Here is a 26,864-nt window from a genome sequence, read left to right as displayed (position 1 = left end):
GATCTGATGGCAGGAGCCAGGTGTTTCTCCTGGTCTCCCATGGGGTGCAGGGCCCAAGCACTTGGGCCATTCTCCACTGCACTCCTTGGCCATAGCAGAGAGCTGGCCTGGAAGAGGGGCAACCGGGACAGAATCCGGCTCCCCGACCGGGACTAGAACCTGGTGTGCCGACGCTGCAAGGTGGAGGATTAGCCTATTGAGCCACGGCGCTGGTGAATATTCCTATTTCCTATTGTTTATTTTGGATTTCCTTTGTACTTTTACTAGGACATTTTATGTCTTCACTTTATTTCATATTGATGACCCTGTTTCTGTGTTTCTGTGTATAGCACATCCTTAAACATCCTTCATAAAGCTAAACAAGTGGGGTGAAATTTTTTCAATTTCTGTTTAACAGGGAAGGTCTCTATAGTAATTGTAGAATTATTTAATCATATGTCCATCTCTAAATGTTTTTGTTTCTAAGTTGTAGGATTTTCTTATATGCAATATATCTCCAATAATGATCTCTTCTGTAATATGAATTGTAAAGACTTTTCCCATTAAATGGGTTCCCTTTTCACTCTGATAGTGCTTTTTGTTGTGTATAAGTAGTTTTAATTTTATACAATTCCTGTTGCAGTTTTCTTTTGTTGCTTTTGAATCATTAATATTATATAAATAAGTTACTGCAATCCTATTTTATTATATAAAATAAGTTTCTCCCTTTTTTCTTAACATTTTAAATCCAAAATTAAAATTTGATATCATAACAAACTATTAAAATATTGTCATTTATTTAGAGAGCAATATTCAAATTAAATTTAATACATTTCCAGTTAGGGTGGCATCCTTTGCTACTATTAGCTTTTTCAGTGTTTTAAATATGCCAACTTTATTGGCTCAGTAAGCCTTGGCCAGCCTACATTCAAAGGGCAGTAGTTTCCACCTCAGATGTGAGAGTCACAAAGACATTCTGGCCTCCATGTATCTACCACAGTTGTCATTGTTATTTTGTATTTTTGTTTCATTCAACACAAATTCTAATTTTCTTTGTGTTTTTTTTTTTTTTTTTTTTACCCATAGATTATATAGGTTATTTGAGTTTTAAATACCCAAGGCTTCCGGGCTTCTATTTTTTTATTGACTTCTTTTTAAAAATTTTTTAGAAAGCTTTCATTTAATTAATATAAATTTCATAGGTACATCTTTAAGAATATAGTGGTTGTTCCCCCCATACCCACCCTCCCACCCCCACTGTCATCCTACCTCCTACTCCCTCCCCATCCCATTCTTCATCCAGATTCATTTTTAATTAAGTATATATGCAGAAGACCACTTCTACACTTAAAGATTTCAACAATTTGTACCACACACACACAACATATAAAATACTGTTTGAAAACAAGGTTTATAGTTACTTCTCACAGTACAACAAATTACGGACAGAGGTCCCACATGGGGAGTAAGTACACAGTGACTCCTGTTGTTGATTTAACAATTGACACTCTTATTTATGACCTCAGTGATCACCCATGTGTCTTTTGTTTCATGTCATTTGATACTTTCTTTTGGTCACCTTAATATTTACAATTGTTATATCATTCAGATATATGATTCATTTATTTCCATGAAAAGTCTTAATAACATTTGCCAATTTTAGAGTAATCTATAGAGATAATTCTATATCTACACTTCAGGAATAAAATGTGACTTTCAAACCATTAAAGATGAGTATGAAGATTACAAGAGAAATTGCATCCAGGGCACATCATAGAGTATTGTAATTTAAGAGTCTTGGACTGTCAAGAAATTTTAGAAACAATAAAAGTGAATGGGTATGTGGCCTGGCAGTTAAGTCACAAGTTGGGATGCCCACATATAATATAGTGCCTCAATTTGAGCCCTGGTTCTACTCCAGATTCTGGCCTTGTAATATCAGACACCCTGGGAAGCAGCAGGTGATGGATCAAGTATTTTTTTTTTCAATTTAAAAATAGTATTTTATTGACATCTTCCCTGAGCAGCAGAGAAACCAAAGGATGCTATGTTATTTTACACAGTGAGGTCCATATTCCAATATCTCATGCTGTGGCCACCAAGCACCTGAACATTTCTTAGGCTTCACAAATCCCTGTTTGTCCAAAGTTGACATTTGTCAATTTTTAACAGATAAATGAGGAAGCAACCATTTAAGAGACTGGGCCAAGTTCTAGTGATGGTCTTGATGTGGATCTCATGTAGGTAAAATAATAAACCATGAGCTAAATACACCCTTAAAGGAGCCACTGTTTTGGCACAGTGGATTAAGCTGCTGCCTGTGACACTGGCATCCCATATGAGTGCTAGGTTTGAGTCCCAGCTGTTCCATTTCCAATCTGACTCCCTGTTAATGCTCCTGGGAAGGCAACAGAAGATAGCCCAAGTGCTTGGTTCCCTGACACCCATATAGGAGACCTGAATGAAATTCCAGGCTCCTGGCCTTGGCCCGGTCCAGTCCCAGTAGTTGTGGCCATCTGCAGAGTGAACCAATGGATGGAAGATCTTTCTCTCTGTGTATCTCTATCCTCTCTCTCTCTGTAACTCTGCCCCTCAAATAAGTAAAAAAATCTTTTCAAAAAATGTATGTTTTTAGCATAGGGCAGAAGCAGCAGCCACTGTGATATCAAGTAGGTCTGGGAAGGAACTCTGAAAATTAAAATAGAATGTACTCATAGGATGAATTGGTATTATCAGTAGAAACCAGGCATGTTTTTCAAAATAGCAGATCATGAAAGAAATCAAGGAAATAAAGTTCCAGAGGGTCTGTTCCATATCTACATATATGTAGTTTTTTGTAACTTTTGTTACTTTTTTTCTTGACATAATTTAAAACTTAACAGAAAAAGTTCCAAAAGACTCCTGTATATCTAATTTCACCAAAGTAAAGTTTTTGGAAATTTGCTTTAGATTCTTTCTGTATATACAGACATATACCTATGTACACAGTTGTTTGTTTGTTTTTACTTTTTCTTTCTTTTTTTTTTTTTGGACAGGCAGAGTGGACAGTGAAAGAGAGAGACAGAGAGAAAGGTCTTCCTTTTCCATTGGTTCACCCCCCAATGGCCACTGCTGCCGGCACACCACGCCGATCGGAAGCCTGGAGCCAGGCACCTCTCCTGGTCTCCCATGCTGGTGCAGGGCCCAAGCACCTGGGCCATCCTCCATCACCCTCCTGGGCCACAGCAGAGAGCTGGACCAGAAAAGGAGCAACCAGCACAGAATCCGGCATCCCGACCAGGACTAGAACCCGGTGTGTGGGCGCCGCAGGCGGAGGATTAGCCTATTGAGCCGTGGCGCTGGCCCCTATGTACACATTTTAAAAGTCACTTGATTGGGGCCAGCACTGTGGCATAGTGGGTAAAGCTGCCGCCTGCAGTGCCAGCATCCTATATGGGCACTGGTTCAAGTCCTAGCTGCTCTACTTCTGATCCAGCTCTCCACTGCAGCCCGGGAAAGCAGTAGAAGATGGCCCAAGTCCCTGGGCCCCTGTACCCAGTAGGAGACCCGGAGGAAGCTCCTGGCTCCCGGCCCCAGGTCAGCACAGCTCCGGCCATTGCGGCCATTTAGGGAGTGAACCAGTGGATGGAAGACCTCTATCTCTCTCTCTGCCTCTGCCTCTCTGTAACTCTGTCTTACAAATAAAAAAATAAAATAAAAAGTAAAAATCACTTGATAGCAACTAGGAGACACAGGGCTCTTTACCCCTAAACATTTCATATTGTGTATTTCTTAAGAACAAGGACGTTCTCTGAAATAACCACAGAATAATTATCAACATCAGGACATTTAAAATTAATACTCTTCATTCACATTTTTAAAATCACTCCACTAGTGTTCCTTATAATGATTTTTTTCTTCATCCAATATGCAATCCAGTGTCATGTCTTTATGTAAGGATTTCTTTATTTGAAAGAATGACAGAGAAGGATAGAGACAGGGAGAGATCCTCCAAGTGTGGCTGGTTCATTCCTCAAATGATAACAGCCAGGGCTAGGCTTGGTTGAAGCCAAGAGTCAGAAATTCCGCCCAGCTCTCCCACATGGATGGCAGGGACCCAAACACCTGAGCCATCATCTGCAAGTCACATTAGCGGGAGCTGTATCATAAATGGAGTAGCTACGATTGAAACTGGCACTCCAATGTGGGATGCACGCCCATCTCCAGGATCATATTTTACATCTGACATTTCTTTTTAGTCTCTTTTAAATCTTACCCTTCATTTTTCTTGACCTTCACACTTTTTGAAGAGTATTAGGTCAGTTATTTTTTAGAATGACCTTCAGTTTAGGTTTAATTGATGGTTCCTCATGATTAGGTTCAGTGTGTGCATTTTTGGAAAGAATACCATAAAAGAAATGTTGTGTCTTTTTGAGTGCATACTATCAGGAGACACATGATTTAGTTTCTCCCAATATTGGTGGTATTAACTTTGTTCCTTGGCTATGGTGTGTTTATTAGGTTTATTCACTGTAGTTACTGTCCCCCACTGTTATTAGTAATATGTAGGAATACTTTGAGACCGTGTTTCTCATTAAATACTTTGTTTCATCCACCAGTTTTAGCATTCACTACTTTTTCTTTTTTTAAAGATTTGTTTATTTGAAAGGCAAAGTTACAGAAAGAGAGGATAGAAAGACCTTCCATCTGCTCGTTCATACCCAAATAGCTGCAACAGCTGGGGCCGGGCCAGGCCCAAACCAGAAGCTTCACCCAGGTCTCCCACATGGGTTCAGGGGCCCCAGCACTGGGACCATCCTCCGCTGCCCTCCCAGGCTCATTTGCAGGGGGCTGGATTGGAGGTGGAGCAGCAAGGACTCAAACTGGCACCCATACGGGACGCTGGTGTTACAGGGACAGCTCAACCCGCTACATCAAAATTCTGGCCTCCATTCACTACATTTTCTAACTCCATCATTCTTTCCCTATAATCATCTCTCAGTATCCATGGAGAATTGATTCTAGGACCTCCCAGAGATGCTCAAGTCCATGTACATCCTTTCACATACTTTAAATCATCTCAAAGTCACTACAATGTAATCACTATATAAATGGTTGTCACACTACTGTTTAGGAAATGATGGTAAGTAAGTTTGTACACACTCTTTTGTAGGAACAATTGTTTTTCTGAATATTTTCAATCTGCAGTTAGCTGAATCCACAGATGCAGAACTCACAGATACAGAACCCATGGATACAGAAGACTGACTCTATATTAGCTGACATGCTACTTTAAGGAAAAACTTTCCCTTTTCCTCCATATATTATTACTACTATAACTCAAATTTTTTATTTTGATGAGTTAAAAATCCATTATTATCCTGAGGTCAGCACTGTGGCACAGCAGGTGAAGCCACCACCTACAACGCCAGCTTATTTATTTGGATGCCAGTTCCTGTCCTGGATGCTCCACCCCTGATCCAACTACCTGGCGATGTCCTGGAAAAAAGCAGCGGAAGATGATCCAAGCACTCAGGCCCCCGCTACCCACATGGGAAACCCATTTGAAGCTCCTGGCTCCTAGCTTTGGCTTGGCCCATCCCTGGCCATTCTAGCCATCTGGAAAGTGAACTGTCAGACAGAGGATGTCTCTAACTTTCAAATAAATGAATAAATATTTAAAAAAAGTCTATTACTATCCTATATTTCAATGCTAAAATTATCTCAGAGTGGACTGTAGGAGTCTCTTCAAATTAGCTCTTGTACTCATTTTGCACTCCCTTATTTTCTGATGCAGTAAGGTGTTTCCCATTGTGTGTTCTTCTACTATAATCATTCACCTTTTTCTTCAACTGATTTTTGAATATTGATTTCTTCCTGTGACTGTTACTTCATTTTGTTGAATTCTTTTAGTTGTTTGTAGATTACTAAGTAAATAATCATGTTATCTGTAAATAGAAATAGTTTTTACTTCTTTCTTTCTCTAATCCTTCTACTTTTTACTTCTGCTTGCCTTATTATATTGGCTAGGACCTCTAGATCAGTATCACAGAGCAGTAGTTAGAGCAGCTGCCCTTTACTTGTACTGATCTTAAGTGAAAACATTAAATATTTCATGATTAAATTTGATGTTACCAGGCAGGCATTGTGGCTTAATGAGTTTAGTCAGCATTGGGATGCCTGTATCCCATGTCGGAGTACCAGCTGGAGTCCTGGCTATTCCACCTCTGATCCAGTTCCCTGCCAGTGCTCCTGAGAAGCAGCAGATGATGGCTCAAGGACTTGTGTCCCTGTTTCCCACGTGGGAAATCCAGATGGGATTCCTGGCTGCTGACCCAGCCCCGGCCACTGCGACCACCTGGGGAGTGAACCAACAGATGGAAGATCTCTCTTTTTCCCTGTCTCTCCCTCTCTCTGTCTTTCAAACAAAGAAAAAATCTCCAACCAATTTTTTTGATGTTAGTCATAGCTTCATAAATGTTCTTTATCAGACACTATTCTTGTTTATGTGATCCCTTTGGTTTTTAGTCCTATCATTATGATCAATTGTGAACAGAAATTGATCACTGGGACTAGTGAGATGGCATTGGTACATGCCACCTTGATGGGATTGAATTGGAATCCTCTGGTATGTTTCTAACTCTACTGTTTGAGGTAAGTCAGTCAATCCACATATTTTGAATTCTGGAACCTCAAACAGGAAAAACCTATTCCATCCTCACTTTCCCACTCCCAATTAAAACTAGTATGACTTTCATACTGTGAAAAGAATTTCATGATAAAGCTAATAAACTAGAATCACTCACATCACTAACTTTCATATATATACATAAACACTTTAAGTGGCTGCAAAATATCCATGTTTTATGGATAAACCATTACTTTTTTACTTTGTGATTTCTATATGAGTAGATGGGAGTAGAGAATAATATAATGTTATACGAAGTTACAAACATACATCTAAGTACTTCAAAAACCTCAGAGCTTCCTTCACCCTGTTCCCAAAGAGAACAAATGCTTTTCAGAAACCCTTAGCAACTGAAATTAGTATTAGCCCAACTTCCTGATATCAAGGATATATATTCTAAGGAACAAAGCAATTCAAGTATACTTTGATATGTAATAAATTCTTTTTCTTACCATTCAGAACTGTTCTTAGTTTGTCCCTTGTCTTCATCTGAAGTAGACATGTTACAAGTGTGAGTTTATGTAGGCCTGCTCCAGTAGTCTGATAGTGTGACCAGTAGTGTGGTTACTGGTCATGTACAGAACCCCAGTAACTCCAGTTTTGCCACTACTAGAGAGATCTTTGCAAATGAAGAAAATGAGTAGTGCAGTAGAAATCTGGGTAGCTCAAGTGAAAAAAAGAAAAAGGAAAAAACTACAGTGATAGAGTTCAAGTGAAAGGAGTCTGATTAGAGTAAGCACAACAAAACACAGGGCTATCGTCACAAGCTAGCAGGCTTATAAGGGTCTTGGTGGTAATTTATTTTCCCCTTTCTGCTTTACTGTAGGCTATCATTCCAAAACTTTTCTTGATAAGAAATTACTTTGATTCCTCTAGTTTTATTCCTCTAGCTATTGGGGTGGGACTGCTAAATCAAAGAAATCACTAGTGGAACAGGGAGTTTAGGTAGCAACAGCACTTAAAGTCTTTCCAAGTAAACAGCAGGGAAGTAAGCTACATCTCAAGGCCTTAGTCAGTTTAAGACATATTAACTGAACACCAGCCATGGATATGGTTCAGTAATGGAGCCCATGGTACTTGGCTGCTGTGCTTCCTAAAAGCAGTGGTGGACAGCTTATGGGATATAACAAGAAGATTGGTTGTGGCCGGTGTGGCGGCTCACTAGGCTAATCCTCCGCCTTGCGGCGCCAGCACACCAGGTTCTAGTCCCGGTCGGGGTGTTGGATTCTGTCCCGGTTGCCCCTCTTCCAGGCCAGCTCTCTGATGTGGCCCGGGAGTGCAGTGGAGGATGGCACAAGTAGTTGGGCCCTGCACCCCATGGGAGACCAGGATAAGTACCTGGCTCCTGCCATCGGATCAGTGCGTTGCACCGGCGGCAGCGCTGGCCACGGTGGCCATTGGAGGGTGAACCAATCGCAAAGGAAGAACTTTCTCTCTGTCTCTCTCTCTCACTGTCCACTCTGCCTGTCAAAAAAAAAAAAAAGAAGAAGAAGAAGAAGATTGATTGCAACACTAACCCAAAGGTAGTTGACTTCATTATAGCTTAAAATTGTAGCACTTTGGGCTTCAGATTATTCCACTTCTTCCTCAGTTCAGATCTGGTGCTATCAGAAGCAAAGATGTAGTTGATGGATTCATACGATAAATCCCACACCTGAGACTGGGTCAAATTAAATGTTTCAGCTTCCAGCCGGTACTCTTGAGAAAGGTATGTTGCAAAAACACCTTTATCATCAGTACAGGTCACAGAAGGATGTGCAATGCTGTACCAGAATCCGAAATGATGCTGGTCATAAGATGGAACTGTCTGACTTTTGATGTTTGAGGTCAAACACAGTTGCAGAGTTATCCGATGTTGCCTCACAAAGTCCACCAGATCCAGGGATCCTCCCTCAGAAGAGTTGAGGAAAGTTCCATGCCCAATTCTGTCAGGAAGTAGGTCCAGGAACATTTGGGTTTCTTTTCCTTGGTTTGGGATCTCTGAAAGATGCAACGCCAACTTCAGACCTGCATTTTTAGCTTCTAAAAGAGGTTCCAAGAAGTCTTCTGCTCGTCCTATAGTAGGGTCTCCACTAAGGTCAAGGCCAAGAACTACATCCTCAGCAGAAAGGAAGAACTCCTCCGCAAGTTTAACAGTCTCCTTGGCAACTGAAGGGCCGCCTCTTCTGCCGATTGCTATCAAATACCTAACATTGATGTCTAAGTTTTCTTGTTTGAACTGTTTTATACCCTCAAGTATAGATTCCACATAACTCTTTTTAGTCATTCCAATAGCATTTTCTCTTCTGGGAGTGCTCCTTAGTTCCAGGTATGTGACACCATCATCCGAAAATTCTTTAATGACATCTTTTGTGATCATTAGAATATCTTCAGGACTAGTAGTAAGCTGATGAATTATCTGAAACATCTGGAAACATTCTTCAAGAGTTCTTTTCTTTCCTTTATCAATCATAGTCATCTCATCGTGGATTTTAAAGTCTGGCTTCTTGGCTATTAACTTCTTCATGGTATTAGAACTAATGGATCCATTCAAGTGGGCATGAAGTTCCACTTTTGGTAGTTCCAAGTAAAAGTCTGTCTTCCATGACTGTTGCTGTTCCTCCACCTCCACCATGATTGCAGTAGGGAAAAAATGGTTCTACTCCACTCTTACTCTTGGTGTGCAAAATACAGTGTATTTCAATCAGTAAATTCTGTGGTCCTGAATTTTCTTCAGATTATTTCACTTCCACATATTTTGATGAGATGAGCTCACTAGGTAGGTCTGGGCTCAGCTTCACCTGGAGATTTCGCAACTATGAGGCTCTAAACATGTTTTCTCTTCAGACTGAAAAGCTGGTACAGAAAAATGACAAGCGGTGCTCCCCTAACACACATGTCACAGGGGTAGCAGGCTGTCTTCCCGGCAGAACCAAAAAATGTCAATTGCCCTCATATTTTAGCACAAGCTACCCCTTCCTGAGCTCATTGGCACCACCGGATCAAGTATTTTGATTCATACCACCTATATAAGAGATCTGGATTGGGTTCCTGACTTCTGGTTTCAACAGGTTCATTCCCAGTTCTTTTGCACAAATGGGAAATGAACTAGTGTAAGAGAGTTCTGCTTCTGTCTTCTCTCTACATGGCTCCGTCTCTCCATTTGCCTCTCAGATAATAAAGAGCAAGGAAGACAACAAATTTGCCTCACTTAAATTGCATGCATTCTTACAAAATTTCCATTAAGAATGTATACTTAAATATAGACAAAGATGCTTAGTGTTTCAAAGGAATCCATTTGGAAACAGTACTTAGAAATTCAATATAGGGGCAGAGCCAAGATGGCAGAATAGGGAGGGCGTGCAACAATAGTCCGGGAAAATTTAGTTTAATAAAAGTGGAGTTACGGTAGCCTCAGAAAAATGATCAGGAAAAAATTGCAGAGGAAACTCTTCCAGATCTAGTGGCTGTGACTCGGAGGACCTACTGGGAGAACAAGGTCGCCCACCATGCAGAAACCAAGCCGCGGGAGCCGCAGGGTCTGCGTGCCAGTGCAGGAAGGGGAGTGGATGTCACACAGACACCAGCGGCGAGAGTTGGGATACCCAGGGCTCCGAGTCCACACATTGGCGCTGGAAGGGGAGGTGAGCTCAGTAACCCAAGACATTGGCGGGGAAACGGCGCTCAGAATCTAGAGGGGAGTGGGAAAGTTTAGCAGTCTGACTACAGGAGAGAAGGAAAAAAGGTGGGGGGGTACTGTTAGGGATGAGTTTCTCTCTCCACCAACCTTGCAAAGGTGAGCAAGAGACAAACAGCAGGCCCCCATTCTGGATTTACATAACAACAGGGGAGAGCTAAGGAACTGAGTCACTACAATTCAGTAGCCTAGGCAACCCAGTGGGAGTCCAGAGGAGAAACAGAGCCTGCACAGACTCTTTGGGTAGAAGCCAGAGGCCAGAAGCTAAATACCATAAATTCTGCACAGCCGTACGGTGCAGTATTACTTACCTCCTGAATAAATAAATTAAATAAATAAAGAGAGAGAGAGAGAGAGAGAGAGATTTACCACACATAACCTGAGGGTGTCACCTTTGCACACCTGCAACCCGGAAGAACCAAGCAGAGCTCTCAGGCCACACCCATCTCAAGCCTCCAAGGCTCCTCCAACAGCAGGCAGTCCACTTAACACAGACATAGTATAAAATTTAAAAAAAATAAAAAAAATGCACAGTGACGAAAGAAGAATTAACTATGCCAAGCAACAAACACAAATATCGAGGGAACAAGATCAACGAAGACACTATGATGTCTCCAAATAAACAAAACACCCCAAGCCAAGATTATGAAGATGATGAGATAGAAGAAATGCAAGATACGGATTTCAAAAAATTTATGATAACATTTATAAGTTTTCAAAAGCAAATCCTTGAACTACAGAAATCCTTATTGGACAGGATTGAAAATCTCTCTAGTGAAAATGAAATTTTAAGGAAGAATCAAAATGAAACACAGAAACTAGTAGAACAGGAAAGTGTGATAGTGAAGAGAAATCAAAATGAAAAGAAGAGCTCAATAGATCAAATGACAAACACATTAGAGAGCCTTAAAAACAGAATGGGTGAAGCAGAAGAGAGAATATCGGACTTAGAAGACAGAGCACAGGAAAACATACAGTCAAACCAAAGAAAAGAAGAGGAAATTAGAAATCTAAAAAAAAAATTGTTGGGAATCTACAGGATACTATTAAAAAAACCAACATTCGAGTTCTAGGAGTTCCTGAAGGCATGGAGAGGGAGAAAGGATAAGAACACCTTTTTAGTGAGATACTAGCAGAGAACTTCCCAGGTTTGGAGAAGGACAGAGACATCCTAGTACAGGAAGCTCATAGAACCCCCAATAAACATGACCAAAAGAGATCCTCACCACGACACGTGGTAATTAAACTTACCACAGTGAAACATAAAGAAAAGGTCCTAAAATGTGCAAGAGAGAAATGTCAGATTACTCTCAGAGGATCTCCTATTAGACTTACAGCAGACTTCTCATCAGAAACACTGCAGGCTAGGAGGGAATGGCGAGACATAGCACAGGTGCTAAGAGAGAAAAATTGCCAGCCCAGAATATTATATCCTGCTAAGCCCTCATTTGTGAATGAAGGTGAAATAAAGACCTTTCATAGCAAACAGAAATTGAAAGACTTTGTGGCCACTCATCCATCCCTGCAAAAGATACTTAAAGATGTGCTACACTCAGAAACACAGAAACACGGCCATCAATATGAAAGAAGGTAAAGGAAGAAAAACCACCAGTAAAAGAGGATGGGAAGCTCAAAGCATATATTAGAAAATATCTCCGGGAAAATGGCAGGGCAAAGTCACTACGTATCAATAGTCACATTAAACATTAATGGTCTTAACTCTTCAGTTAAAAGACACCGATTGGCTGATTGGCTCAAGGAACACAAACCAACTATTTGTTGCCTACAAGAAACACATCTCTCTAACAAAGAGGCTTGCAGACTGAAAGTGAAAGGTTGGAAAAAGATATTCCATGCCAACAGAAACCAAAAAAAAGCAGGTGTAGCCATATTAATATCAGACAAAATAAACTTTAATACAAAAACTGTTAAGAGAGACAAAGAGGGACACTGTATAATGATTAAGGGTTCAATTCAACAGGAAGATGTAACTATTATAAATGTATATGCACCTAATTACAGGGCACCCGTCTATTTAAAAGATATGTTAAGGGACTTAAAGGGAGATTTAGATTCCAATACAATAGTACTGGGGGACTTCAATACTCCACTCTCAGAAATAGACAGATCATCTGGACAGAAGATCAACAAGGAAACAGCAGATTTAATTGACACTATTGCCCAAATGGATCTAACAGATATCTACAGAACTTTCAATCCTACATCTAAAGACTTCACATTCTTCTCAGCAGTGCATGCAACCTTCTCTAGGATTGATCACATACTAGGCCATAAAGCAAGTCTCAGCAAATTCAAAAGAATTAGAATCAGACCATGCAGCTTCTCAGTCCACAGCAGAATGAAGCTGGAAATTAGCAACTCAGGAAACCGCAGAAAGTATGCAAACACATGGAGACTGAAAAACATGCTCCTGAATGAACACTGGGTTATTCAAGAAATCAAAAGAGAAATCAAAAACTTTTGGAAGTAAATGAGGATAACAACCCAACATATCAAAACTTATGGGATACGGCAAAAGCAGTATTGAGAGGCAAGTTATAGCAATAGGTGCCTATATCAAGAAATTGGAAAGGTACCAAATAAATGAGCTTTCAGTGCATCTCAAGGACCTAGAAAAACTGCAGCACACCAAATCCAAATCTAGTAGGAGAAGAGAAATAATTAAAATCAGAGAAGAGATTAACAGGATTGAATAAAAAAAAATTGCAAAAAAATCAGCCAAGCGAAGAGCTGGTTCTTTGAAAAAAATAAACAAAATTGACACCCCATTGGCCCAACTAACTAAAAAAAGAAGAGAAAAGACCCAAATCAATAAAATCAGAGATGAAAAAGGAAACGTAACAACAGACACTACAGAAATAAAAAGCATCATCAGAAATTACTACAAGGACTTCTATGCCAGGAAACAGGAAAATCTATCAGAAATGGATAGATTCCTGGACACATGCAATCTACCAAAATTGAACCATGAAGACATAGAAAACCTAAATAGACCCATAACTGAAACAGAAATTGAAACAGTAATAAAGGCCCTCCCAACAAAGAAAAGCCCAGGACCAGATGGATTCACTGCTGAATTCTACCAGACATTTAAAGAAGAACTAATCCTATTTCCTCTCAAACTATTCAGAACAATCGAAAAAGAGGGATTCCTCCCAAATTCTTTCTATGAAGCCAGCATCACCTTAATCCCTAAGCCAGAGAAAGATGCAGCACTGAAAGAAAATTATAGACCAATAATATCCCTGATAAACATAGATGCAAAAATCCTCAATAAAATTCTCGCCAATAGAATACAACACATCAGAAAAATCATCCACCCAGACCAAGTGGGATTTATCCCTGTTACGCAGGGATAGTTCAACATTCGCAAATCAATCACTGTGATTCACCACATTAACAGACTGCAAAAGAAAAACCATATGATTATCTCAATAGATGCAGAGAAAGCATTCGATAAAATTCAGAACCCTTTCATGATGAAAACTCTAAGCAAATTGGGTATAGAAGGAACATTCCTCAATATAATCAAAGCAATTTATGAAAAACCCACGGCCAGCATCCTATTGAATAGGGAAAAGTTGGAAGCATTTCCACTGAGCTCTGGCACCAGACAGGGATGCCCACTCTCACCACTGCTATTTAACATAGTTCTGGAAGTTTTAGCCAGAGCCATCAGACAAGAAAAAGAAATTAAAGGAATACAAATTGAGAAGGAAGAAGTCAAACTTTCCCTCTTTGCAGACGATATGATTCTTTACTTAGAGGATCCAAAGAACTCTACTAAGAGACTATTGGAACTCATAGAGGAGTTTGGCAAAGTGGCAGGAAATAAAATCAATGCACAAAAATCAACAGCCTTTGTATACACAAGCAATGCCACGGCTGAGAAAGAACTTCTAAGATCAATCCCACACACAATAGCTACAAAAACAATCAAATACCTTGGAATAAACTTAACCAAGGACGTTAAAGATCTATACGATGAGAATTACAAAATCTTAAAGAAGAAAATACAAGAGGATACCAAAAAATGGAAAAATCTTCCATGCTGATGGATTGCAATAATCAACATCATCCAAATGTCCATTCTCCCAAAAGCAAGCTATAGAATCAATGTGATACCAATCAAAAGACCAAAGACGTTCTTCTCAGATCTGGAAAAAATGATGCTGAATTTCAGTGGAGGCATAGGAGACCTCGAATAGCTAAAGCAATCTTGTACAACAAAAACAAAGCCAGAGGCATCACAATACCAGATTTCAGGACATACTACAGGGAAGTTGTAATCAAAACAGCATGGTACTGGTACAGAAACAGATGGATAGAACAATGGAACAGAATAGAAACACCAGAAATCAACCCAAACATCTACAGCCAACTCATATTTGATCAAGGATCCAAAACCAATCCCTGGAGTAAGGACAGTCTATTCAATAAATGGTGCTGGGAAAACTGGATTTCCACGTGCAGAATCATGAAGCAAGACCCCTACCTTACACCTTACACAAAAATCCACTCAACGTGGATTAAAGACCTAAATCTACAACCTGACACCATCAAATTATTAGAGAACATTGGAAAAACCCTGCAAGATATTGGCACAGGCAAAGAGTTTCTGGAAAAGACCCGGTAAGCACAGGCAGTCAAAGCCAAAATCAACTATTGGGATTGCATCAAATTGAGAAGTTTCTGTACTGCAAAAGAAACAGTCAGGAGAGTGAAGAGACAACAGACAGAATGGGAAAAAATATTTGCAAACTATGCAACAGATAAAGGGTAAATAACCAGAATCTACCAAGAGATCAAAAACTCCACAAAAACAAAACAAACAACCCACTTAAGAGATGGGCCAAGGACCTCAATGGACATTTTTCAAAAGAGGACATCCAAATGGCCAACAGGCACATGAAAAAACGTTCAAGATCACTAGCAATCAGGGAAATGCAAATCAAAACCCCAGTGACGTTTCACCTCACCCCGGTTAGAATGGCTCACATACAGAAATCTACCAACAACAGATGCTGGTGAGGATGTGGGGAAAAAGGGACACTAACCCACTGTTGGTGGGAATGCAAACTGGTCAAGCCACTATGGAAGTCAGTCTGGAGATTCCTCAGAAACCTGAAGATAACCCTACCGTTCGACCCAGCCATCCCACTCCTTGGAATTTACCCAAAGGAATTTAAATTGGCAAACAAAAAAGCGGTCTGCACCCTAATGTTTATTGCAGCACAATTCACAATAGCCAAGACCTGGAACCAACCTAAATGCCCATCAACGGTAGACTGGATAAAGAAATTATAGGATATGTACTCTTTATTATACTATACGGCAGTAAGAAACAATGAAATCCAGTCATTTGCAACAAAATGGAGGAATCTGGAACACATCATGCTGAGTGAAATAAGCCAGTCCCAAAGGGACAAATATCATATGTTCACCAATCAGTGACAACTGACTGAACACCAAAAAGGAAACCTGTTGAAGTGAAATGGACACTATGAGAAATGGTGACTTGATCAGCATAGCCCTGACTGTTAATGAACAACTTAATACATTATCCCTCTTAGTAGTTTTTTGTCTGTTCTACTTAATACTACTGGTTTAATTCTGTAATTAATACACAGTTATTCTTAAGTGTTGAAATTTAACTGAAATGTGATCCCTGTTAAACATAAGAGTGGGAATAACAGAGGGAAGAGATGTACAATTTGGGACATGCTCAAGCTGACTTGCCCCAAATGGTAGAGTTAGAAACATACCAGGGGGCTCCAATTCAATCCCATCAAGGTGGCATGTACCAATGCCATCTCACTAGTCCAAGTGATCAATTTCAGTTCACAATTGATCATAATGAAAGGGCTAAGAGTCAAAGGGATCACATAAACAAGTCTATTGCCTGCTAATACTAACCGATACAATAAATAAAGGAGAGAGTGATCCAACATGGGAAGCGAGATACACAGCAGACTCATAGAGTGGCAGATGTCCTAAACAGCACTCTGGCCTCAGAATCAGCCCTAAAGGCATTCCGATCTGGCTGAAAAGCCCATGAGAGTATTTCAGGCATGGAAAGCCAAGACACTCTGGCAAAAAAAAACCAAAACAAAACAAAACAAAAAAACACCTAAATGAAAGATCTCTGTGAGTGAGATCCCAGTGGAAAGAACAGGTCTTCAAAGAAGGAGGTACCTTTCTCTGAAGGAGGAGAGAACCTCCACTTTGACTATGACCTTGTCTAAACAAGATAAGAGTCAGAGAACTCAAAAGGCTTCCATAGCCTTTGAAACTCATGACTGGAGCATAGGGAGATTACTGATGCCATAAACAGGAGTGTCAATTTGTAAAGTCAACAGCAGGAGTCACTGTGCACTTACTCCGCATGTAGGATCTCTGTCCTTAATGTGCTGTACATTGATGCTTAATGCTATAACGAGTACTCAAACAGTATATTTCTTTTTTTTTTTTTTTGACAGGCAGAGTGGACAGTGAGAGAGAGAGACAGAGAGAAAGGTCTTCCTTTTGCCGTTGGTTCACTCTCCAATGGCCGCCGCTGCAGCCGGCGCACCGCGCTGATCCTGGCAGGAGCCAGGAGCCAGGTGCTTTTCCTGGTCTCCCATGGGGTGCAGGGCCCAAGCACCTGGGCCATCCTCCACTGCACTCCCTGGCCATAGCAGAGAGCTGGCCTGGAAGAGGGGCAACCGGGACAGAATCCGGCGCCCCAACCGGGACTAGAACCCGGTGTGCCGGCGCCGCAAGGTGGAGGATTAGCCTATTGAGCCATGGCGCCGGCTTCAAACAGTATATTTCAATTTGTGTTTCTATTTGGGTGCAAACTCTTGAAATCTTTACTTAATGTATACTAAACTGAACTTCTGTGAAAAAAAAAAAGAAATTATCAATTCCCAACTTGACTCTCACTGGGATTAAACATGACAATAGGTCTGATCTGATTTCATCATCATTTAAAAAAATCATCTATTATTTTTCACTTTATGTTTCTGTGTGGGAGCAAACTGTTGAAATCTTTACTTAATGTATGCTAAACTGATCTTCTGTATATAAAGTATTGAAAATGAATCTTGATGTGAATGGAAGGGGAGAGGGAGTGGGAAAGGGGGGGGTTGCGGGTGGGAGGGACGTTATGGGGGGGAAGCCATTGTAATCCATAAGCTTACTTTGGAAATTTATATTCATTAAATAAAAGTTAAAAAAAATTCAATATAAATATGTTTTGGTAATGAATATGGTCAAGATATCTTGTAACTCCCTTCAGGCGTATGTAATGTAGATAGGGCATAAAGCCTATCCATTCTCTGGTAACGTTAAAAATGTAAATCTAGTACCTATTAATATGCATATAATTATTAATAAACAAAGCCTTAGTAATATGTATTTCACTGCTTACAGAAGTTGTATAGTGAATACACTAAATGTAAGGAAGGAAGTCAGTGTAGGGAAATGTCAGTCAGATTTTTAAAGCTATGCATATCTATGGGATACCATATGATGTTTCATTACATGTATCCATCCATGTTGGTGCATTTAAGTTAACACAATGGACTCCAGTTTCCAGCGTTTTGCTGCAAAGACAAAACTTCATCCCTTTTATGACTGAGTAGTATTCCAGTGTGTTTATGTACCATATGTTCTTTTTCCATTCATTTGAAAATGAAACTCCATTGATTCCATATTTAGCTACTATGAATAGTGCTGTAACTCTCTGATACAATTATTTTATGTCTTTTAGATATTTACCCAATAGTGGGATTTCTGGATCCTAATTATAAAGAAATTGTCAAAATTTATTCTGAATCTCTGCTAAATGCATAGATAGGAATTATATATTACTATAGTGCTAATAATTTTGTGACTATTTTAAAATTTAATTTATGTAAGTGATGTTGCATATCTTTTCATTTGATTATTGCTTATAGCCCTTGCCTATTTTTCTGCTGGATTATGGTATTTTTAATTTTCATTTGTTTAACTTTTACAAATTAGTAGAACCATTAAGCCTTTGACTATGATGTAAGTTAACAATCTTATTTCCAAAATATACTTATTAAATTAAAAACAAAAAGATATTCTGACAGTTTTCCATAGTTGCTAAATAATTTACATTACCACAGATATGTGTGAGTTTCCAATTCACCACATCCTTGCTTGCATTTATACTTTCTGTCTCTTTAATGATAGCATTTGAACAGCATTGAGGTGATATCTCATTGTGGTTTCCATTTGAATTTCTATTTTGACCAGTGAGCATTTTTCATGTGTTTCTTGGGGATGTGTATATCTTCTCTTGAGAACTGTCTGCTCATGTCCTTTGCCCATTTCTTCCCTGGATTATTTTTGCTCATGAGTTTTTGTTTCCCATATATTCTTAATCATTTCTTTGGTAAGTAGCTTGTAAATATTCTCTCCCATTTTGTTAGATGTGTCACTTCCTTTGCTATGAAGTAGTATCTGAATGTAATATAATTTAATTTATCTAGTTTTGTATTCCTTGCCTGTGCCATTTTGTCATTGTATTCACATATTCTTTGTCTACATCAATATTTTGAAGTTTGTTTCCATAATTATCTTCTAGTAATTTTATAGTTTCATGTTTTATCTTTAGGTCTTTATTCATTGTGAGTTGATTTTTGTATATGGTGAGAAGTATGCATTTTATTTTTTACATCTGTATAGCCAGTTTTGACAGATCATTTGTTGAATGGATTATCCTTTTCCCAATGTCTGTTTTTGACACCTGCATCAAACATAAATAGGATGCATGTGTATGGCTTGATTTCAGCATTATCTAATCTGTCCCATTTATCCTTGTGTTGGTTTTTATGCCAGTATGATGCTGCTTCAATTATTGAAGTTTTGAAATCTGGTACTGTGATGCCTCCAGTTCTATCTTTTCACTTGGGTTCTGTATCTTTTGTGATTCCACATAAATTTAGGATTTTTTGTAATTCTGTAGAGAATCCCATTGATATTTTGATGGAGAGTCATTATATCTGTATATTGCTTTAGACTGTATTGACATCTCAACACTACTAGTTCTTCCAGTTCATGAACAAAAATCTTTCCTTTTTTCTGTGACCCTGATGATACCTTTCACTGATGTTTTATAATCTTAAATATCTTTCACCTTCCAAAATTATTTCTTAATATTTAAATTTTTGTATCTATTGTGAAGAGAATTTCAGAGAAAAAGTCATTATGTAATAATGCAAAAGATCAATGAAATGAAGAAGTATTATTTTGAAAAATAACAAAATTGATACATCCATGGTTTAAATAACCACAAAAGGGAGAAGAACAACATTAACAAAATCAGAGATGAAAAAAGAGATGTTGGGATTGGTACTGTGGCACAGCAGGTAAAGTTGCAGCCTGAAGTGCTGGTATCCCATGTGGGCACTGGTTGGAGCCCCGGATGCTCCACTTATGATCCAGTAGAAGGTGGCCCAAGTCCTTGGGCCCCTGCACATGCATGGGAGACCCAGAAGAAGATCTTGGCTCCTGGCTTTGGATGGGCCCAGCTCCAGCCATTGTGGCCATTTAGGGAGTGAACCAACATATGGAATCCCCCTCTCTCTCTCTCTCTCTCTGCTTCTCCTTTTCCATCTGTGTAATTCTGAATTTAAAACAAATAAATATTTAAAAAAGAAAAAAGAGATGTTAAAACAGAGACCACAGAAATAAAAAGAATCATCAGGAATTACTGCAAACAACTATATGTCAACAAATCAGAAAATCTACAAGAAATGCATAGATTTCTACAAGCATACAATCTATCAAAATTGAGTCATGAAGACAAAAATCTTAAATCAGCCAATAAACAAGATGGAGACTGAATTAGTAATAAAGACCCTCCCAACATAGAAAAGCCCAGGGCCATATGATTTCACTGCTGAACTCCACAAAACTTTTAAAGAACAAATTCTAATTCTGAAATCTTCACAACAATTGAAATGAGGCCAGCATCACCTTAAGTCTAAGACAAGAAAAAGATACAACAAAGAAAGAGAACTATAGACCAATATCCCTGATGAACATAGATGCAAAAATCCTCTATTACATATTAGCTAATCGAATCCAACAACACATTAAATGATCATCCACCTAGACAAGTGGTATTTATCTCTGGTGTACAGGGATGTTTCAACATATGCAAGTTAATAAATGTGATACATCACATTAACAAACTGAAAAATAAAAATCATGATTATCTCAACACGTGCAAAGAAAGCATTTGATAAACTACATCTTATTATTATAAAAACCTTAAGCAAATTGGATACAGAAACATTCATTTCTCAACACAATCAAAGAAATATATGACAAACCTACAGCCAGCATTATACTGAATGAGGAAAAGTTGGAAGCAGTGGGGTCCATAACCAGACAAGGATACCCACTTTCACAAGTGCTATTCAGTATAGTCCTGGAAGTTTTAACCAGAGCCACTAAGCAAAAAGAAAAAGAAAGAAATCAATGATATACAATTTGGAAAGGAGGAAATCAAATTCTCCTTGTTTGTAGATAGCATGATCTTATATATAAAGGAACCAAAATATTCCACTGAAGAAAACTGGAACTCATAAGAGAATTTGGTGAAGTTACAGGATATAAAAGCAATACAAAAAATCAGTAGTCTTTATATACTCAGACAATGCCATGACTGAGAAAGAACTTGTAAATTCAGTACAACTCACAATAACTACCAAAAATCTAAATACCTTGGAATAAATTTAATCAAGTGTTTGAAATATCTCTACAATCAAAATTACAAAACATTAAAGAAATAAGAGAAAGCACAAAATATTTTTAAAAATCCATGTTTGTGGATTGGAATAAATAATATACTCAAAATGTCCATACTACCCAAGGCAATTTATGGATTTCAATGCAATCCTAATAAAAATGCCAATGATATTCTCATATCTAGAAAAAAATGCTGCCAAAATTCACATGGAAGCACAAAACACCTGGAAAGACTAATGCATTCTTAAACAACAAAAACAAAGCCAGAGGCATCACAATACCTGATTTTAAGACATACTATGAGACAGTTACAATCAAATAGCTTGGTGCTGGAAAAAAAAAAGACATGAAGACCAATGGAACAGAATAGAAACCCAGAAATTCATCCATGCATCTACACCCAATTTTGACAAAGGAGCTAAATCTTTGACAATGGAGATAAAATCAATCCCTAGAGAAAGGACAGTCTCTTCAACAAATGGTGCTGGGAAAATTGGATCTCCACATGCAGAAGTATGAAATATGACACTTACACAAAAGTCAACTCAAAGTGGATCAAAGATCTACATCTATGACCTGATATAATCAAATTAGTAGAGGAAAACAATGGGGAAACTGCAAGACACTGACATAGGCAAAGAACTCTTGGAAAAGACCCTATAGTATAGTCAATCAAAGTCCAAATAGACAAATGGGATTACATCAAGCTGAGAAGCTTTTTCACTGTAAAATACTCAACACATTGAAGAAGCAACTGAGAGAAAGAGAGAAAATATTTGTGAGCTATGAAACTGATAATTAATATCCAGAACCTATAATGAGCCCAAGAATCTCAAAAACAATAAAACAAAATAATCTAGTTAAGAAATGGGTAAAGGACATGAACAGGCATTTTTTTTCAAAGGATGAAATATAAATGCCAACAGACAAATGAAACAATGCTCAGGATCAGTAGTCATCAGGGAAATTTAAACAAAAACCACATTAGGCTTTTCCTCACCCAGTTCCAATTGTAATCATCCAAAAATCAGAAAAATAATAAATTCTAGTGAAGATGTAGTAAAATGTTACCTTAAACACTGTTGGTGGTAATGTAAACTAGCAAAATCATTATGGAAGACAATAGGGGGATTCTTCAGAAATCTGAAAATAGATCTACCATATGACTCAGTCATCCATCTCCTGGGAATTTACCCAAATAAAATGAAACCACCATATGAATGAACCCTCATGTTCATTTCAGATCAATCCACAAATAGCTAACACATGGAATCAACCCAAATGTCCATCAATTGATGACTCAATGAAGAAAATGTGGAGGCCAGAGATGCACTGTAGCAAGTTAAGCCAGATCTGCAGTGCTGGCATCCCATGTGGGCACCTGTTCAAGGTCTGGATGCTCCACTTCTAATCCAGCTCTTTGCTAATGCACGTGGGAAAACAGTGGAAAATGCCTTGTGTTCTTGGGCTCCAGAATCCATGTGGCAGACTTGGGAAGAAGCTCCCAGCTCCAGTCTGGCCCAGCCCTGGCTGCTGTGGCCATTTGAGGAGTGAACTGGCAGAAGGCAGAAGGAAGATATTCTCTCTCTCTCTCTCTCTCTCTCTCTCTCTCTCTCTCTCTCCTTCCCTCACTCTCTATAATTCTAACTTTCAAATAAATAAATCTTCAAAAAAGAATTTTTAGTATATATACATGATTGACTACTACTCAGCCTTAAAAAATAATGAAACCCTGTCTTGAAAATGAATGGATGCAACTGGAAATAATTATGCTTAGTGAAATCAGCCAGTATCTCAAAGACAAATACTATATGTTTTCTCTGATATGTAATAGATATTGTAAAGCACAAAAATGTATAGGAATGAAATGGACATCTTGTGATTTGATGTTTTTAGCCCTCGTTTATACTTCTGTGAAACTGTGGTCTTTCTACCTTTAACTTATTATTGTTAGTGGTGCATTAAATCTGTGATTATACAATGGATTGAAATTGTGTTTTTGCAAAGATTAAAGGAAAAAAGAAGGGAAAGAAGAGCATTGGCTGATGGAGAAAAGGGAGGGAGTGAAGTACGGTTATCTCACTAGAATCATACCTCTGAAATATATTAAATCTGTTCTTTATATTAATGAAAATTAAAAAGAACTGAGAAAATATTTTAAAACAATGAAGGTAATTTTTAAAAATTATATTGAATGCATAGAAAAAGACAAAACAATAAGAAAGCAAAGTAGTCTTTGCATCATGTTTATAAAGTGTAGAATCCCCTTTTAATCTTCAGTGCTTAGGATTAAAGTCTAGTGACTATTTACTGTTACATAGGTTTTGCGACTCCCAGAAAGGAGTCTTTCAACTTGTTTAGGCATTTTTCTGTTATGCAGTGGCAGAAAATAACAAAAGGTCTTCATCCACTCACCCATGTGTCAATATCTATCCATTAATTGCTACCTAAACTTCAGTAAGTCAAAACGTTTTCAGAGTAGATTAAAAAGAGCAATATACTTCTTTAAGTTTGTATTTCTCCACCATTTGTGGAAAACCAATGACAAATGACTGTGGCTGCACTTAGAGGGATAAGGCATAATCCCAAATCTGTAAGTCCCTTAACCCCATGCTCAAATGCATTATGCAGAACAGTTTCTCTTTGTAGAATAAAAGAAAAGCATTTGTGACCTTCACATGCTACTTAAATTCACTGAGCCTCAGTTTCTGTTTTCAAAACATAAAAAGGTTATAGTTTCTACCTTACAGGGTCACTGAAAAAATTTAATGGTAGTATACCTGCCAAGTCCCTAGAACAAAATTTGCCCTTCATTAAGTGTTCAAAAATTATTAGTCATTATTTTTATTACCATAATTCATATTCACAGTTAATCATAGTAATTATAGTAATTATAGTAATTCCTCATGATAACAGGCATAGTGGCCTTGAGGGATAAAAATTAAAGTATTCTTAAATGTACAAACTATTACTGTATTTGCCAGAGTTACCCAGAGAAACAGCCAATAGAATATATCAATATATAAGTATATATATAAGAGATTTATTGTAGAAATTGGCTCAAGTGATTATTGTGGCAAAAAAAAAAATTGCAAGATGAGAACCAGGAAACCAATGATATAACTCCCAGTTCCAGGTGAAGGCCTGAGATCCTGGATGAAATCCTCTATTGAAATGGATTCTAGTTACCAAGGCCCAAGGACCAGGAGCTCTAGTGTCAGTGGACAGAAGAGGGATGTCTCAGCACAAGAGTAATGAGATAGAATTGGCTTTACCTACACCAGTTTGTTCTGTGTAGACCCTCTGTGGTTTGGACAACACTGGCCAACAATGATGACGGTGAATCTTGACTCATACTGATACAAATGTTAGTCACTTCTGGAAATACCCTCATATACATCTGGAAATAATGTTTTACCACATCCCTGAGCATCCCTTACTCATAAAATTAATCAGAATTACTAAGTGAAGATCCCTGGTCCCTAGTATTGAAAGTGCTGCTGAATTGTGTAGGTACCTCCCTAAATATGTGAAAGACCATGGAAGAAAGACAAGAGTCACATTGACAGGAAAGGTTGGCTTTCCACTCTTACAATGTTGAAAGCAGCCTGAAGAACCAAGAACATTTCAGAAGCAACATGTCAGGAAAATAAACTTGGAGGCTTTGGGGGACATAGTCTACAGTTTTGTTAGGGTCAGATCATCATTAGTGAAGTAAGCAATTTGCTGAAGTAGTCAGGTTTTCTTTTATCTTTAGAACATATGACCCAATACCAAATTACTGTTAGATTGATTTAACAGATGTATTGATATTGATATATGGGCATTTAAAAAGAGTTTGTGCTAGTGTTTCTTTCATGTCTTAGAAAAATGTATCTCTTTTGTGATACATAGCAATGTCTTATAAATTGTGATTTACATTCAATTCTAAGTCCCCCTCCCCTTTAGTCTACTTGCTAGAAAAGTCATTTTTCACATCACCAGAAATTAGTTTGGATTTTTCTAATATTTATAGGGAAAGATAATTTTTGGCTAATAGTAGTGGGTAGAAACAGAAATAAATAGTGTATTTGAGTAATATTTATGAGGCATAACTATTAGACTTGCTTAAGGTTAAGGGAAAAAGAAGTGTCAAAGATGCTTACTAGAAGTTAGAGTCGATACAATTTTGCTAAATATCCACATATATACAGCAAAATAACTAACCTGTATTAATATAAAACTGAATGAACAACAAAATATGTAAATATTGCATAGCCTATAATATATATTAAAGATTTATTTATTTTGTTTTTTAAATTTTTTATATATTTTTAAATTTTATTTAACTTATACAAGTTTCATGGAACTCATATATACAGGTTTAGGAATATAGTAATACTTCCTACACCACCCTCATTCCCAGCCATGCTCCAGACCTTCTTCTTCCTCCCTCTCCCATTCCCACTATTATCTTTTAAAAAGATCTACTTTAGTTTAATTAATGATCATAAACTTAACATTAAGTAAAAGAATTTGACAAGTGGTATGGAAACAAAAAAAAAATTCCTCAATGGAAGAAATAAGGGATGTAAACAATCATCAAATCTTACAATGTCCACTTCACTCCAATACATTACATTTTAAGTACTCTATTAGTTACCTCAGATCAGGGAAAACATATGGTGTCTCTATTTTTGGGATTGGCTTGTTTCATTAAGTATAATGATTTCTAGTTGCATCCATTTTGTTGCAAAAGACAGAATTTGATTTCAGAAATAGCTGCATAGTATTCCATAGTGTATACCTATAATGATTTCTTTATCCAGTCAACAGTTAATGGACATTTGATTTTTTTAATGAATCATAAATTTTATTTCAAAATGGAAACGTCACTAAACATGCATACACATTAAAACAATAAAATTTACAATTTCGTTAATTTTTTTCCTTTTTGCATAGGACATCATTACAATATAGAATCTATGCCATACAAAATACATACAAAGTTTTATCCGAGCAAGCCAAGGCCAGATTGGGAACTGTACACTGTAATACTTCACTGTAGTGATCCAGGAAAGACCTTCAGAAGTGTGGTGGGTGCTGGGGGGGGGGGGGAGAAGTTCCTGCAGGAAAGGAAATGTGAGCTCAATGGAAATGGTCTTGGACCCTTGCGTTCTGCCTTGGGATGCTGGCAAACAATTCCAGAGAAGCTCCACCATGGTTTGGGATGAGAAGGGGTCGCCAGTGAGGCCTGGGGATCAATGTATCCAATATACCCACACACGCAATTCCAGGTCCCCAAGGAGCCACACAGCAAGCCCCAAACCTGACAATGCATAGTCTCCCAGTGAGGAGCCTCGTGTGATGCTGGGGTCCCCAGTACTCAGCACCAGGCTGGCTTTTCTAGGGTGAGGGTAGGGAGCAAGTCCCACTCACTCACCCAGAGGCAGGCACTCTGATACAAGCATGCACGCTAGGACCAATGTCCCACTGGGACGTGGCCCTCACTCCTCTCAGGCAGCCTGGGGAGGGATCTGCCGAGTACAGTCAGCTCTGCAGAGGATGGACGTGGCGGCCTCGAAGGGGTTTGGCTCACACCCTTGGCTTCAAATGAGCCTGCAAGCATCCATCAACGGTCACCAGGCAGACGAAACCTCCAGCCCCCACCCCCCACTTCCTGTGCCCACCCCCCCCGGAATGTGTGACGTGGGTGGCAGGGGAGCAGGGGACACAACTTCTTTCTCATCCTGTTTATTCTTAAATAAAACCAAG

General features: G+C 38.5%; 1 pseudogene; it reads right to left on the bottom strand.

Annotated features, from left to right (window-relative positions):
* Positions 1-8,183: 8,183 nt before the first annotated feature.
* On the bottom strand, positions 8,184-9,559 carry LOC138846905 (adenosine deaminase-like protein pseudogene; annotated as a pseudogene).
* Positions 9,560-26,864: the final 17,305 nt, after the last annotated feature.

This window comes from Oryctolagus cuniculus, chromosome 19 (genome assembly GCF_964237555.1).
Source record: "Oryctolagus cuniculus chromosome 19, mOryCun1.1, whole genome shotgun sequence".
Taxonomy (NCBI): Eukaryota; Metazoa; Chordata; class Mammalia; order Lagomorpha; family Leporidae; genus Oryctolagus; species Oryctolagus cuniculus.
This window is presented reverse-complemented; position numbering and strand designations above follow the sequence as displayed.